The sequence below is a fragment of the Scyliorhinus torazame genome, chromosome 26 (genome assembly GCF_047496885.1).
Source record: "Scyliorhinus torazame isolate Kashiwa2021f chromosome 26, sScyTor2.1, whole genome shotgun sequence".
Lineage (NCBI taxonomy): Eukaryota > Metazoa > Chordata > Chondrichthyes > Carcharhiniformes > Scyliorhinidae > Scyliorhinus > Scyliorhinus torazame.
Window position 1 is genome coordinate 31,911,290 of NC_092732.1, and position 14,096 is coordinate 31,925,385.

At 54.7% G+C, this 14,096-nt stretch overlaps 1 protein-coding gene across 1 annotated transcript in view; it reads left to right on the forward strand.

Moving 5' to 3' along the window:
• The window catches only part of LOC140402942 (hyaluronan and proteoglycan link protein 2-like), a 34,609-nt gene that overhangs the window by 13,142 nt on the left and 7,371 nt on the right, over positions 1-14,096 (forward strand). The window lies entirely within an intron of this gene.

A 14,096-nucleotide genomic window follows, 5' to 3' on the forward strand; every position in this document is an offset into this window, starting at 1 on the left:
CACTCCCTCAGTACTGACCCTCTGACAGTGCGGCACTCCCTCAGTACTGACCCTCTCACAGTGCGGCACTCCCTCAGTACTGACCCTCTGACAGTGCAGCGCTCCCTCAGTACTGACCCTCCCACAGTGCGGCGTTCCCTCAGTACTGACCCTCCCACAGTGCGGCACTCCCTCAGTACTGACCCTCCGACAGTGCGGCGCTCCCTCAGTACTGACCCTCCCACAGTGCAGCGCTCCCTCAGTACTGACCCTCCCACAGTGCGGCACTCCCTCAGTACTGACCCTCCGACAGTGCGGCGCTCCCTCAGTACTGACCCTCCCACAGTGCAGCGCTCCCTCAGTACTGACCCTCCCACAGTGCGGCGCTCCCTCAGTACTGACCCTCTGACAGTGCGGCGCTCCCTCAGTACTGACCCTCCCACAGTGCGGTGCTCCCTCAGTTCTGACCCTCTGACATTGCGGCGCTCCCTCAATACTGACCCTCCCACAGTGCGGCGCTCCCTCAGTACTGACCCTCTGACAGTGCGGCAATCCCTCAGTACTGACCCTCTGACAGTGCGGCACTCCCTCAGTACTGACCCTCCCACAGTGCGGCGCTCCCTCAGTACTGACCCTCCCACAGTGCGGTGCTCCCTCAGTACTGACCCTCTGACAGTGCGGCGCTCCCTCAGTACTGACCCTCCCACAGTGCGGCGCTCCCTCAGTACTGACCATCCCACAGTGCAGTGCTCCCTCAGTACTGACCCTCCCACAGTGCGGCGCTCCCTCAGTACTCACCCTCCCACAGTGCGGCACTCCCTCAGTACTGACCCTCTGACAGTGCGGCGCTCCCTCAGTACTGACCCTCTGACAGTGCGGCACTCCCTCAGTACTGACCCTCTGTCAGTGTGGCACTCCCTCAGTACTGACCCTCCCACAGTGCGGCGCTCCCTCAGTACTGACCCTCCCACAGTGCGGCGCTCCCTCAGTACTGACCCTCCCACAGTGCGGCGCTCCCTCAGTACTGACCCTCCCACAGTGCGGCGCTCCCTCAGTACTGACCCTCCCACAGTGCGGCGCTCCCTCAGTACTGACCCTCCCACAGTGCGGCGCTCCCTCAGTACTGACCCTCCCACAGTGCGGCGCTCCCTCAGTACTGACCCTCTGACAGTGCGGCGCTCCCTCAGTACTGACCCTCTGACAGTGCGGCACTCATCAGTACTGACCCTCCCACAGTGCGGCGCTCCCTCAGTACTGACCCTCTGACTGTGCAGCACTCCCTCAGTACTGACCCTCTGTCAGTGCGGATCTCCCTCAGTACTGACCCTCTGACAGTGCGGTGCTCCCTCAGTACTGACCCTCTGACAGTGCGGCACTCATCAGTACTGACCCTCCCACAGTGCGGCGCTCCCTCAGTACTGACCCTCTGACTGTGCAGCACTCCCTCAGTACTGACCCTCTGTCAGTGCGGATCTCCCTCAGTACTGACCCTCCCACAGTGCGGAGCTCCCTCAGTACTGACCCTCTGACAGTGCGGCGCTCCCTCAGTACTGACCCTCCCACAGTGCGGCACTCCCTCAGTACTGACCCTCCCACAGTGCGGCACTCCCTCAGTACTGACCCTCCCACAGTGCGGCACTCCCTCAGTACTGACCCTCAGTTTAATATCGGCCCCCAGCATGAGATGGAATGGTTGGGCCTGGCGAAGCCAATGGGGGAATTCAGCAGGGGAGCCGTCACCATCCGGAACTCTCTGGCTGTGTGATTGAAACTTGGGGACTGGAGTGGCTCAGTGTGGGTTGTGGGCCTAATTTCACTCTCGGCCTGTGTAACCGTGGAAACCCAACAAATTAAATAAAGCAGCGGGAACCATTCCAATGTCCGCCCTCTCAATAAGGGGACACATTTCAGCTCAGTGGCTGGGAAATTATGAGGTTTTAATGGTCAGTGTGAAGGTCAGCCGTATCACTGTGCCCTGAATCCTCGGAAAATCCAAGATCCCTATCTCTGTAACCTCCTCCAGCCCCTACACCCCCTCCCTATCTCTGTAACCTCCTCCAGCCCCTACACCCCCTCCCTATCTCTGTAACTTTCTCCAGCCCCTACACCCCCTCCCTATCTCAGTAACCTCCTCCAGCCCCTACAACCCCCTCCCTATCTCTGTAACCTCCTCCAGCCCCCTACACCCCCCTCCCTGTCTTTGTAACCTCCTCCAGCCCCTACACCCACTCCCTATCTCTGTAACCTCCTCCAGCCCCGACACCCCCTCCCTATCTCTGTAACCTCCTCCAGCCCCTACACCCCCTCCCTATCTCTGTAACCTCCTCCAGTCCCTACACCCCCTCCCTATCTCTGTAACCTCCTCCAGCCCCTACACCCCCTCCCTATCTCTGTAACCTCCTCCAGCCTCTACTCCCCCTCCCTATCTCTGTAACCTCCTCCAGACCCTACACCCCCTCCCTATCTCTGTAACCTCCTCCAGCCCCTATACCCCCTCCAGCCCCTATACCCCCTCCCTATAGAATTTACATTGCAGAAGAATGCCATTCGGCCCATCGAGTCTGCACCAGCTCTTGGAAAGAGCACCCTACCCAAGGTCAACACCCCCACCCTATCCCCGTAACCCAGTAACCCCACCCAACACTAAGGGCAATTTTGGACACAAAGGGCAATTTAGCACGGCCAATCCACCTAACCCGCACATCTTTGGACACTAAGGGACAATTTAGCACGGCCAATCCACCTAACCTGCACATCTTTGGACACTAAGGGGCAATTTAGCATGGCCAATCCACCTAACCTGCACATCTTTGGACAATAAGGGGCAATTTAGCACGGCCAATCCACCTAACCTGCACATCTTTGGACACTAAGGGGCAATTTAGCATGGCCAATCCACCTAACCTGCGCATCTTTGGACACTAAAGGACAATTTAGCACGGCCAATGCACCTAACCTGCACATCTTTGGACAATAAGGGACAATTTAGCACGGCCGATCCACCTAACCCGCACATCTTTGGACACGAAGGGACAATTTAACACGGCCAATCCACCTGACCTGTACATCTTTGGACACTAAGGGACAATTTAGCACGGCCAATCCACCTAACCTGCACATCTTTGGACACTAAGGGACAATTTAGCACGGCCAATCCACCTGACCCGTACATCTTTGGACACTAAGGGGCAATTTAGCACGGCCAATCCACCTAACCCGCACATCTTTGGACACTAAGGGACAATTTAGCACGGCCAATCCACCTGACCTGTACATCTTTGGACACCAAGGGACACTTTAGCACAGCCAATCCACCCAACCTGTACATCTTTGGACACTAAGGGGCAATTTAGCATGGCCAATCCACCTAACCTGCACATCTTTGGACACTAAGGGACAATTTAGCACGGCCGATTCACCTAACCACATCTTTGGACACTAAGGGGCAATTTAACACGGCCAATCCACCTAACCTGCACATCTTTGGACTGTGGGAGGAAACCGGAGCACCCGGAGGAAACCCACGCAGACACGGGGAGGATGTGCAGACTCCGCACAGACAGTGACCCAGCGAGGAATCGAACCCGGGACCCTGGCGCACTGAAGCAACTGTGCTAGCCTCTGTGCTACCGTGCTGCCCATCTCGGTAACCTCCTCCAACCCTATACACCCTCCCTATCTCTGTCACCTCCTCCAACCCTACACCCCCTCCCTATCTCTGGAACCTCCTCCAGCCCCCTACACCCCCTCCCTATCTCTGTAACCTCCTCCAGCCCCTACACTCCCTCCCTATCTCTGCAACCTCCTCCAGCCCCTACACCCCCTCCCTATCTCTGTAACCTCCTCCCGCCCCTACACCCCCTCCCTATCTCTGTCACCTCCTCCAACCCTACACCCCCTCCCTATCTCTGGAACCTCCTCCAACCCTACACCCCCTCCCTATCTCTGGAACCTCCTCCAGCCCCTACACCCCCTCCCTATCTCTGTAACCTCCTCCCGCCCCTACACCCCCTCCCTATCTCTGTAACCTCCTCCAGCCCCTACACCCCCTCCCTATCTCTGTAACCTCCTCCAACCCTACACCCCCTCCCTATCTCTGTAACCTCCTCCAACCCTACACACCCTCCCTATCTCTGTAACCTCCTCCAGCCCCTACACCCCCTCCCTATCTCTGTAACCTCCTCCAGCCCCTACACCCCCTCCCTATCTCTGTAACCTCCTCCAGTCCACTACACCCCATCCCTATCTCTGTAACCTCCTCCAGCCCCGACACCCCCTCCCTATCTCTGTAACCTCCTCCAGTCCCTACACCCCCTTCCTATCTCTGTAACCTCCTCCAGGTCCTACACCCCCTCCCTATCTCTGTAACCTCCTCCAGACCCTACACACCCTCCCTATCTCTGTAACCTCCTCCAACGCTACACACCCTCCCTATCTCTGTAACCTCCTCCAGCCCCTACACCCCCTCCCTATCTCTGTAACCTCCTCCAGCCCCTACACCCCCTCCCTATCTCTGTAACCTCCTCCAGCCCCGACACCCCCTCCCTATCTCTGTAACCTCCTCCAGCCCCTACACCCCCTCCCTATCTCTGTAACCTCCTCCAGCCCCTACACCCCCTCCCTATCTCTGTAACCTCCTCCAGCCCCTACACCCCCTCCCTATCTCTGTAACCTCCTCCAGCCCCTACACCCCCTCCCTATCTCTGTAACCTCCTCCAGCCCCTACACCCCCTCCCTATCTCTGTAACCTCCTCCAGCCCCTATACCCCGTCCCTATAGAATTTACAGTGCAGAAGATGGCCATTCGGCCCATCGAGTCTGCACCAGCTCTTTGAAAGAGCACCCTACCCAAGGTCAACACCTCCACCCTATCCCCGTAACCCAGTAACCCCACCCAACACTAAGGGCAATTTTGGACACAAAGGGCAATTTAGCACGGCCAATCCACCTAACCTGCACATCTTTGGACACTAAGGGACAATTTAACACGGCCAATCCACCTAACCTGCAGATCTTTGGACACGAAGGGACAATTCAGCACGGCCAATCCACCTAACCTGCACATCTTTGGACACTAAGGGACAATTTAGCACGGCCAATCCACCTAACCTGCAGATCTTTGGACACGAAGGGACAATTTAGCACGGCCAATCCACCTAACCTGCACATCTTTGGACACTAAGGGACAATTTAGCACGGCCAATCCACCTAACCCGCACATCCTTGGACACGAAGGGACAATTTAGCACGGCCAATCCTCCTAACCTGCACATCTTTGGATACTATGGGACAATTTAGCACGGCCAATCCACCTAACCAGCACATCTTTGGACACTAAGGGGCAATTTAACACGGCCAATCCACCTAACCCACACATCTTTGGACAATTTAGCACGGCCAATCCACCTAACCCGCACATCTTTGGACACTAAGGGACAATTTAACACGACCAATGCACCTAACCTGCACATCTTTGGACACTAAGGGACAATTTAGCACGGCCAATCCACCTAACCCGCACATCTTTGGACACTAAGGGACAATTTAGCACGGCCAATCCACCTAACCTGCACATCTTTGGACACTAAGGGACAATTTAGCACGGCCAATCCACCTAACCTGCACATCTTTGGACACTAAGGGACAATTTAGCACGGCCAATCCACCTAACCCGCACATCCTTGGACACGAAGGGACAATTTAGCACGGCCAATCCTCCTAACCTGCACATCTTTGGATACTATGGGACAATTTAGCACGGCCAATCCACCTAACCTGCACATCTTTGGATACTATGGGACAATTTAGCACGGCCAATCCACCTAACCAGCACATCTTTGGACACTAAGGGGCAATTTAACACGGCCAATCCACCTAACCCACACATCTTTGGACAATTTAGCACGGCCAATCCACCTAACCCGCACATCTTTGGACACTAAGGGACAATTTAACACGACCAATGCACCTAACCTGCACATCTTTGGACACTAAGGGACAATTTAGCATGGCCAATCCACCTAACCTGCACATCTTTGGACTGTGGGAGGAAACCGGAGCACCCGGAGGAAACCCACGCACACACGGGGAGAACGTGCAGACTCCGCACAGACAGTGACCCAGCGGGGAATCGAACCCGGGACCCTGGCGCTCTGAAGCAACTGTGCTAGCCACTGTGCTACCGTGCTGCCCATCTCTGTAACCTCCTCCAACCCTACACACCCTCCCTATCTCTCTAACCTCCTCCAACCCTACACACCCTCCCTATCTCTGTAACCTCCTCCAACGCTACACCCCCTCCCTATCTCTGTAACCTCCTCCAACCCTACACACCCTCCCTATCTCTGTAACCTCCTCCAACGCTACACACCCTCCCTATCTCTGTAACCTCCTCCAACCCTACACACCCTATCTCTGTAAACTCCTCCATCCCCTAATCCCCCTCCCTATCTCTGTAACCTCCTCCATCCCCTACTCTCCCTCCCTATCTCTGTAACCTCCTCCATCCCCTACTCCCCCTCCCTATCTCTGTAACCTCCTCCAACCCCTACACCCCCTCCCTATCTCTGTAACCTCCTCCAGCCCCTACACACCCTCCCTATCTCAGTAACCTCCTCCAGCCCCTACACCCCCTCCCTATCTCTGTAACCTCCTTCAGCCCCTACACCCCCTCCCTATCTCTGTAACCTCCTCCAACCCTACACACCCTCCCTATCTCTGTAACCTCCTCCATCCACTACTCCCCCTCCCTATCTCTGTAACCTCCTACACCCCCTACCCTATCTCTGTAACCTCCTCCAGCCCCTACACCCCCTCCCTATCTCTGTAACCGCCTCCAGCCCCTACACCCCCCTCCCTATCTCTGTAACCTCCTCCAGCCCCTACACCCCCTCCCTATCTCTGTAACCTCCTCCAGCCCCGACACCCCCTCCCTCTCTCTGTAACCGCCTCCTGCCCCTACACCCCCCTCCCTATCTCTGTAACCTCCTCCAGCCCATTCACCCCCTCCCTATCTCTGTAACCTCCTCCAGCCCCTACACCTCCTCCCTATCTCTGTAACCTCCTCCAGCCCCTACACCCCCTCCCTATCTCTGTAACCTCCTCCAGCCCCTACACCCCCTCCCTATCTCTGTAACTCCCCTCCAGCCCCTACACCCCCTCCCTATCTCTGTAACCTCCTCCAGCCCCTACACCCCTCTCCCTATCTCTGTAACCTCCTCCAGTGCCTACACCCCCCTCCCTATCTCTGTAACCTCCTCCAGCCCCTACTCCCCCTCCCTATCTCTGTAACCTCCTCCAACCCCTACACCCCCCTCCCTATCTCTGTAACCGCCTCCAGCCCCTACACCCCCTCCCTATCTCTGTAACCTCCTCCAGCCCCTACACCCCCTCCCTATCTCTGTAACCGCCTCCAGCCCCTACACCCCCTCCCTATCTCTGTAACCTCCTCCAGCCCCTACACCCCCCTCCCTATCTCTGTAACCTCCTCCAGTCCCTACACCCCCTCCCTATCTCTGTAACCTCCTCCAGCCCCGACACCCCCTCCCTATCTCTGTAACCTCCTCCAGCCCCTACACCCCCTCCCTATCTCTGTAACCGCCTCCAGCCCCCACACCCCTCCCTATCTCTGTAACCTCCGGCAGTCCCTACACCCCCCTCCCTATCTCTGTAACCTCCTCCAGCCCCTACACTCCCTCCCTATCTCTGTAACCTCCTCCAGCCCCGACACCCCCTCCCTATCTCTGTAACCTCCTCCAGTCCCTACACCCCCTCCCTATCTCTGTAACCACCTCCAGCCCCTACACCCCCTCCCTATCTCTGTAACCTCCTCCAGTCCCTACTCCCCCTCACTATCCCTGTAACCTCCTCCAGCCCCTACAACCCTCCGAGATCTCTGCGCTCCTCCAATCCCGGCCTCTCGAGCATCCCCCCCCCCCCCCCCCCCCCCCCCCATTTCCCATCGCTCCGCCATTGGCAGCCGTGCCTTCAGCTGCCTGGGGGGGCGGGTGGGGCGTCTCACTGTCTCTCTCACTCTCTCTCTCCGTCTCTCTCTCTCCGTCTCTCTCTCTCTCTCTCTGTCCCCCTCTCTCTCTCTCTGTCCCCCTCTCTCTCTCTGTCCCCCTCTCTCTCTCTGTCCCCCTCTCTCTCTCTGTCCCCCTCTCTCTCTCCGTCTCTCTCTCTCTCTCCGTCTCTCTCTCCGTCTCTCTCTCTCTCTCCGTCTCTCTCTCTCTCTCTGTCCCCCTCTCTCTCTCTCTCTCCGTCTCTCTCTCTCTCTCTCTCTCTCTGTCGCCCTCTCTCTCTCCGTCTCTCTCTCTCTCCGTCTCTCTCTCTCTCTCTCCGTCTCTCTCTCTCCATCTCTCTCTCTCCGTCTCTCTCTCTCCGTCTCTCTCTCTCTCTCTCTCTCTCCGTCTCTCTCTCTCCGTCTCTCTCTCTCTCTCTCTCTCCGTCTCTCTCTCTCCGTCTCTCTCTCTCTCTGTCTCTCTCTCTCTCTCTCTCCGTCTCTCTCTCTCCGTCTCTCTCTCTCTCTGTCTCTCTCTCTCTGTCTCTCTGTCTCTCTCTCTCACTCTCTCTCTCTCTCTCTCCCTCTCCGTCTCTCTCTCTCTCTGTCTCTCTCTCGATCTGACACTGAAAAATGAAAATGAAAATCGCTTATTGTCACAAGTAGGCTTCAAATGAAGTTACTGTGAAAAGCCCCTAGTCGCCACATTCCGGCACCTGTTCGGGGAGGCTGGTTCCGGGAATTGAACCGTGCTGCTGGCCTGCCTTGGTCTGCTTTCAAAGCCAGCGATTTAGCCCAGTGCTAAACCAACCCCTCTCATTTAACATGCCTGACTGAGCTTTTGTTCGGCTGTCCCTGAAATCCTTCATGGTGTTGGGGCTGGGCCACTTTGCTCAATGATAGGCACTATATAAATTCAGCCCTTTCCGTTTGTAGTTTCACTTACAGGCAGCTCGACCCCACCACCTGCTGGCAGGAGTGAGGATTTCACCAAGAACTTCACTCTGTATCTAACCCCGTGCTGTATCTGTCCTGGCAGTGTTTGATGGGGACAGTGTAGAGGGAGCTTTACTCTGTATCTAACCCCGTGCTGTACCTGTCCTGGGAGTGTTTCATGGGGACAGTGTAGAGGGAGCTTTAATCTGTATCAAACCCCATGCTGTACCTGTCCTGGGAGTGTTTGATGGCAACAGTGTAGAGGGAGCTTTAATCTGTATCAAACCCCATGCTGTACCTGTCCTGGGAGTGTTTCATGGGGACAGTGTAGAGGGTGATTTACTCTGTATCTAACCCCGTGCTGTACCTGTCCTGGGAGTGTTTGATGGCAACAGTGTAGAGGGAGCTTTAATCTGTATCAAACCCCATGCTGTACCTGTCCTGGGAGTGTTTCATGGGGACAGTGTAGAGGGTGATTTACTCTGTATCTAACCCCGTGCTGTACCTGTCCTGGGAGTGTTTGATGGGGACAGTGTAGAGGGAGCTTTACTCTGTATCTAACCCCATGCTGTACCTGTCCTGGGAGTGTTTGATGTGGACAGTGTAGAGGGAGCTTTAATCTGTATCAAACCCCATGCTGTACCTGTCCTGGGAGTGTTTCATGGGGACAGTGTAGAGGGTGATTTACTCTGTATCTAACCCCGTGCTGTACCTGCCCTGGGAGTGTTTGATGGGGACAGTGTAGAGGGAGCTTTACTCTGTATCTAACCCCGTGCTGTAACTGTCCTGGGAGTGTATGATGTGGACAGTGAAGAGGGAGCTTTACTCTGTATCTAACCCCATGCTGTACCTGTCCTGGGAGTGTTTGATGGGGACAGTGTAGAGGGAGCTTTACTCTGTATCTAACCCCGTGCTGTACCTGTCCTGGGAGTGTTTGATGGGGACAGAGGGAGTTTTATTCTGTATCTAAGCCCGTGCTGTACCTGTCCTGGGAGTGTTTGATGGGGACAGTGTAGAGGGAGCTTTACTCTGTATCTAACCCCGTGCTGTACCTGTCCTGGGAGTGTTTGATGGGGACTGTGTAGAGGGAGCTTTACTCTGTACCTCACCGCGTGCTGTACCTGTCCTGGGAGTGTTTGATGGGGACAGTGCAGAGGGAGCTTTACTCTGTATCTAAGCCCGAGCTGCACCTGTCCTGTGAGTGTTTGATGGGGACAGTGTAGAGGGAGCTTTACTCCGTATCTAACCCCGTGCTGTACCTGTCCTGGGAATGTTTGATGGGGACAAGGTAGAGGGAGCTTTACTCTGTATCTAACCCTGTGCTGTACATGTCCTGGGATTGTTTGATGGGGACAGTGTAGAGGGAGCTTTACTCTGTATCTAACCCCGTGCTGTACCTGTCCTGGGAGTGTTTGATGGGGACAGTGTAGAGGGAGCTTTACTCTGTATCTAAGCCCGAGCTGTACCTGTCCTGTGAGTGTTTGATGGGGACAGTGTAGAGGGAGCTTTACTCTGTATCTAACCCCGTGCTGTACCTGTCCTGGGAGTGTTTGATGGGGACAGTGTAGAGGGAGCTTTACTCTGTATCTAACCCCGTGCTGTACCTGTCCTGTGAATGTTTGATGGGGACAGTGTAGAGGGAGCTTTACTCTGTATCTAACCCCGTGCTGTACCTGTCCTGGGAGTGTTTGATGGGGACGGTGTAGAGGGAGCTTTACTCAGTATCTAACCCCATGCTGTACCTGTCCTGGGAGTGTTTGATGGGGACAGTGGAGAGGGAGATTTACTCTGTATCTAGCCCCGTGCTGTACCTGCTCTGGGAGTGTTTGATGGGGACAGTGTAGAGGGAGCTTTACTCTGTATCTAACCCCGTGCTGTACCTGTCCTGGGAGTGTTTGATGGGGACAGAGGGAGTTTTATTCTGTATCTAAGCCCGTGCTGTACCTGTCCTGGGAGTGTTTGATGGGGACAGTGTAGAGGGAGCTTTACTCTGTATCTAACCCCGTGCTGTACCTGTCCTGGGAGTGTTTGATGGGGACAGTGTAGAGGGAGCTTTACTCTGTATCTAACCCTGTGCTGTACCTGTCCTGGGAGTGTTTGATGGGGACAGTGTAGAGGGAGCTTTACTCTGTATCTAACCCCGTGCTGTACCTTTCCTGGAAGTGTTTGATGGGGACAGTGTAGAGGGAGCTTTACTCTGTATCTAACCCCATGCTGTACCTGTCCTGGGAGTGTTTGATGGGGACAGTGTAGAGGGAGCTTTACTCTGTATCTAACCCCGTGCTGTACCTGTCCTGCGAGTGTTTGATGGGGTCAGTGTAGAGGGAGCTTTACTCTGTATCTAACCCCGTGCTGTACTTGTCCTGGGAGTGTTTGATGGGGACAGTGTAGAGGGAGCTTTACTCTGTATCTAACCCCGTGCTGTACTTGTCCTGGGAGTGTTTGATGGGGACAGTGTAGAGGGAGCTTTACTCTGTATCTAACCCCGTGCTGTATCTGTCCTGGGAGTGTTTGATGGGGACAGAGTAGAGGGAGCTTTAGTCTGTATCTAGCCCCGTGCTGTACCTGTCCTGGGAGTGTTTGATGGGGACAGTGTAGAGGAAGCTTTACTCTGTATCTAACCCCGTGCTGTACCTGTCCTGGGAGGGTTTGATGGGGACAGTGTAGAGGGAGCTTTACTCTGTATCTAACCCCGTGCTGTACCTGTCCTGGGAGTGTTTGATGTGGACAGTGTAGAGGGAGCTTTACACTGTTTCTAACCCCGTGCTGTATCTGTCCTGCGAGTGTGTGATGGGGACAGTGTAGAGGGAGCTTTACTCTGTATCTAACCCCGTGCTGTACCAGTCCTGGGAGTGTTTGATGGGGACAGTGTAGAGGGAGCTTTACTCTGTATCTAACCCTGTGCTGTACCTGTCCTGGGAGTGTTTGATGGGGACAGTGTAGAGGGAGCTTTACTCTGTATCTAACCCCGTGCTGTACCTGTGCTGGGAGTGTTTGATGGGGACAGTGTAGAGGGCGCTTTACTCTGTATCTAACCCCGTGCTGTACCTGTCCTGGGAGTGTTTGATGGGGACAGTGTAGAGGGAGCTTTACTCTGTATCTAACCCTGTGCTGTACCTGTCCTGGGAGTGTTTGATGGGGACAGTGTAGAGGGAGCTTTACTCTGTATCTAACCCCGTGCTGTACCTTTCCTGGAAGTGTTTGATGGGGACAGTGTAGAGGGAGCTTTACTCTGTATCTAACGCCATGCTGTACCTGTCCTGGGAGTGTTTGATGGGGACAGTGTAGAGAGAGCTTTACTCTGTATCTAACCCCGTGCTGTACCTGTCCTGCGAGTGTTTGATGGGGTCAGTGCAGAGGGAGCTTTACTCTGTATCTAACCCCTTGCTGTACTTGTCCTGGGAGTGTTTGATGGGGACAGTGTAGAGGAAGCTTTACTCTGTATCTAACCCCGTGCTGTACCTGTCCTGGGAGTGTTTGATGGGGACAGTGTAGAGGGAGCTTTACTCTGTATCTAACCCCGTGCTGAACCTGTCCTGGGAGTGTTTGATGTGGACAGTGTAGAGGGAGCTTTACTCTGTATCTAACCCCGTGCTGTACCTGTCCTGGGAGTGTTTGATGGCAACAGTGTAGAGGGAGCTTTACTCTGTATCTAACCCCGTGCTGTACCTGTCCTGGGAGTGTTTGATGTGGACAGTGTAGAGGGAGCTTTAATCTGTATCAAACCCCATGCTGCACCTGTCCTGGGAGTGTTTCATGGGGACAGTGTAGAGGGAGCTTTACTCTGTATCTAACCCCGTGCTGTACCTGCCCTGGGAGCGTTTGATGGGGACAGTGTAGAGGGAGCTTTACTCTGTATCTAACCCCATGCTGTACCTGTCCTGGGAGTGTTTGATTGGGACAGTGTAGAGGGAGCTTTACTCTGTATCTAACACCGTGCTGTAACTGTCCTGGGAGTGTATGATGTGGACAGTGAAGAGGGAGCTTTACTCTGTACCTCACCGCGTGCTGTACCTGTCCTGGGAGTGTTTGATGGGGATAGTGTAGAGGGAGCTTTGCTCTGGATCTATCCCCGTGCTGTACCTGTCCTGGGAATGTTTGATGGGGACAAGGTAGAGGGAGCTTTACTCTGTATCTAACCCTGTGCTGTACATGTCCTGGGATTGTTTGATGGGGACAGTGTAGAGGGAGCTTTACTCTGTATCTAACCCCGTGCTGTACCTGTCCTGGGAGTGTTTGATGGGGACAGTGTAGAGGGAGCTTTACTCTGTATCTAAGCCCGAGCTGTACCTGTCCTGTGAGTGTTTGATGGGGACAGTGTAGAGGGAGCTTTACTCTGTATCTAACCCCGTGCTGTACCTGTCCTGGGAGTGTTTGATGGGGACAGTGTAGAGGGAGCTTTACTCTGTATCTAACCCCGTGCTGTACCTGTCCTGTGAATGTTTGATGGGGACAGTGTAGAGGGAGCTTTACTCTGTATCTAACCCCGTGCTGTACCTGTCCTGGGAGTGTTTGATGGGGACGGTGTAGAGGGAGCTTTACTCAGTATCTAACCCCATGCTGTACCTGTCCTGGGAGTGTTTGATGGGGACAGTGGAGAGGGAGATTTACTCTGTATCTAGCCCCGTGCTGTACCTGCTCTGGGAGTGTTTGATGGGGACAGTGTAGAGGGAGCTTTACTCTGTATCTAACCCCGTGCTGTACCTGTCCTGGGAGTGTTTGATGGGGACAGAGGGAGTTTTATTCTGTATCTAAGCCCGTGCTGTACCTGTCCTGGGAGTGTTTGATGGGGACAGTGTAGAGGGAGCTTTACTCTGTATCTAACCCCGTGCTGTACCTGTCCTGGGAGTGTTTGATGGGGACAGTGTAGAGGGAGCTTTACTCTGTATCTAACCCTGTGCTGTACCTGTCCTGGGAGTGTTTGATGGGGACAGTGTAGAGGGAGCTTTACTCTGTATCTAACCCCGTGCTGTACCTTTCCTGGAAGTGTTTGATGGGGACAGTGTAGAGGGAGCTTTACTCTGTATCTAACCCCATGCTGTACCTGTCCTGGGAGTGTTTGATGGGGACAGTGTAGAGGGAGCTTTACTCTGTATCTAACCCCGTGCTGTACCTGTCCTGCGAGTGTTTGATGGGGTCAGTGTAGAGGGAGCTTTACTCTGTATCTAACCCCGTGCTGTAC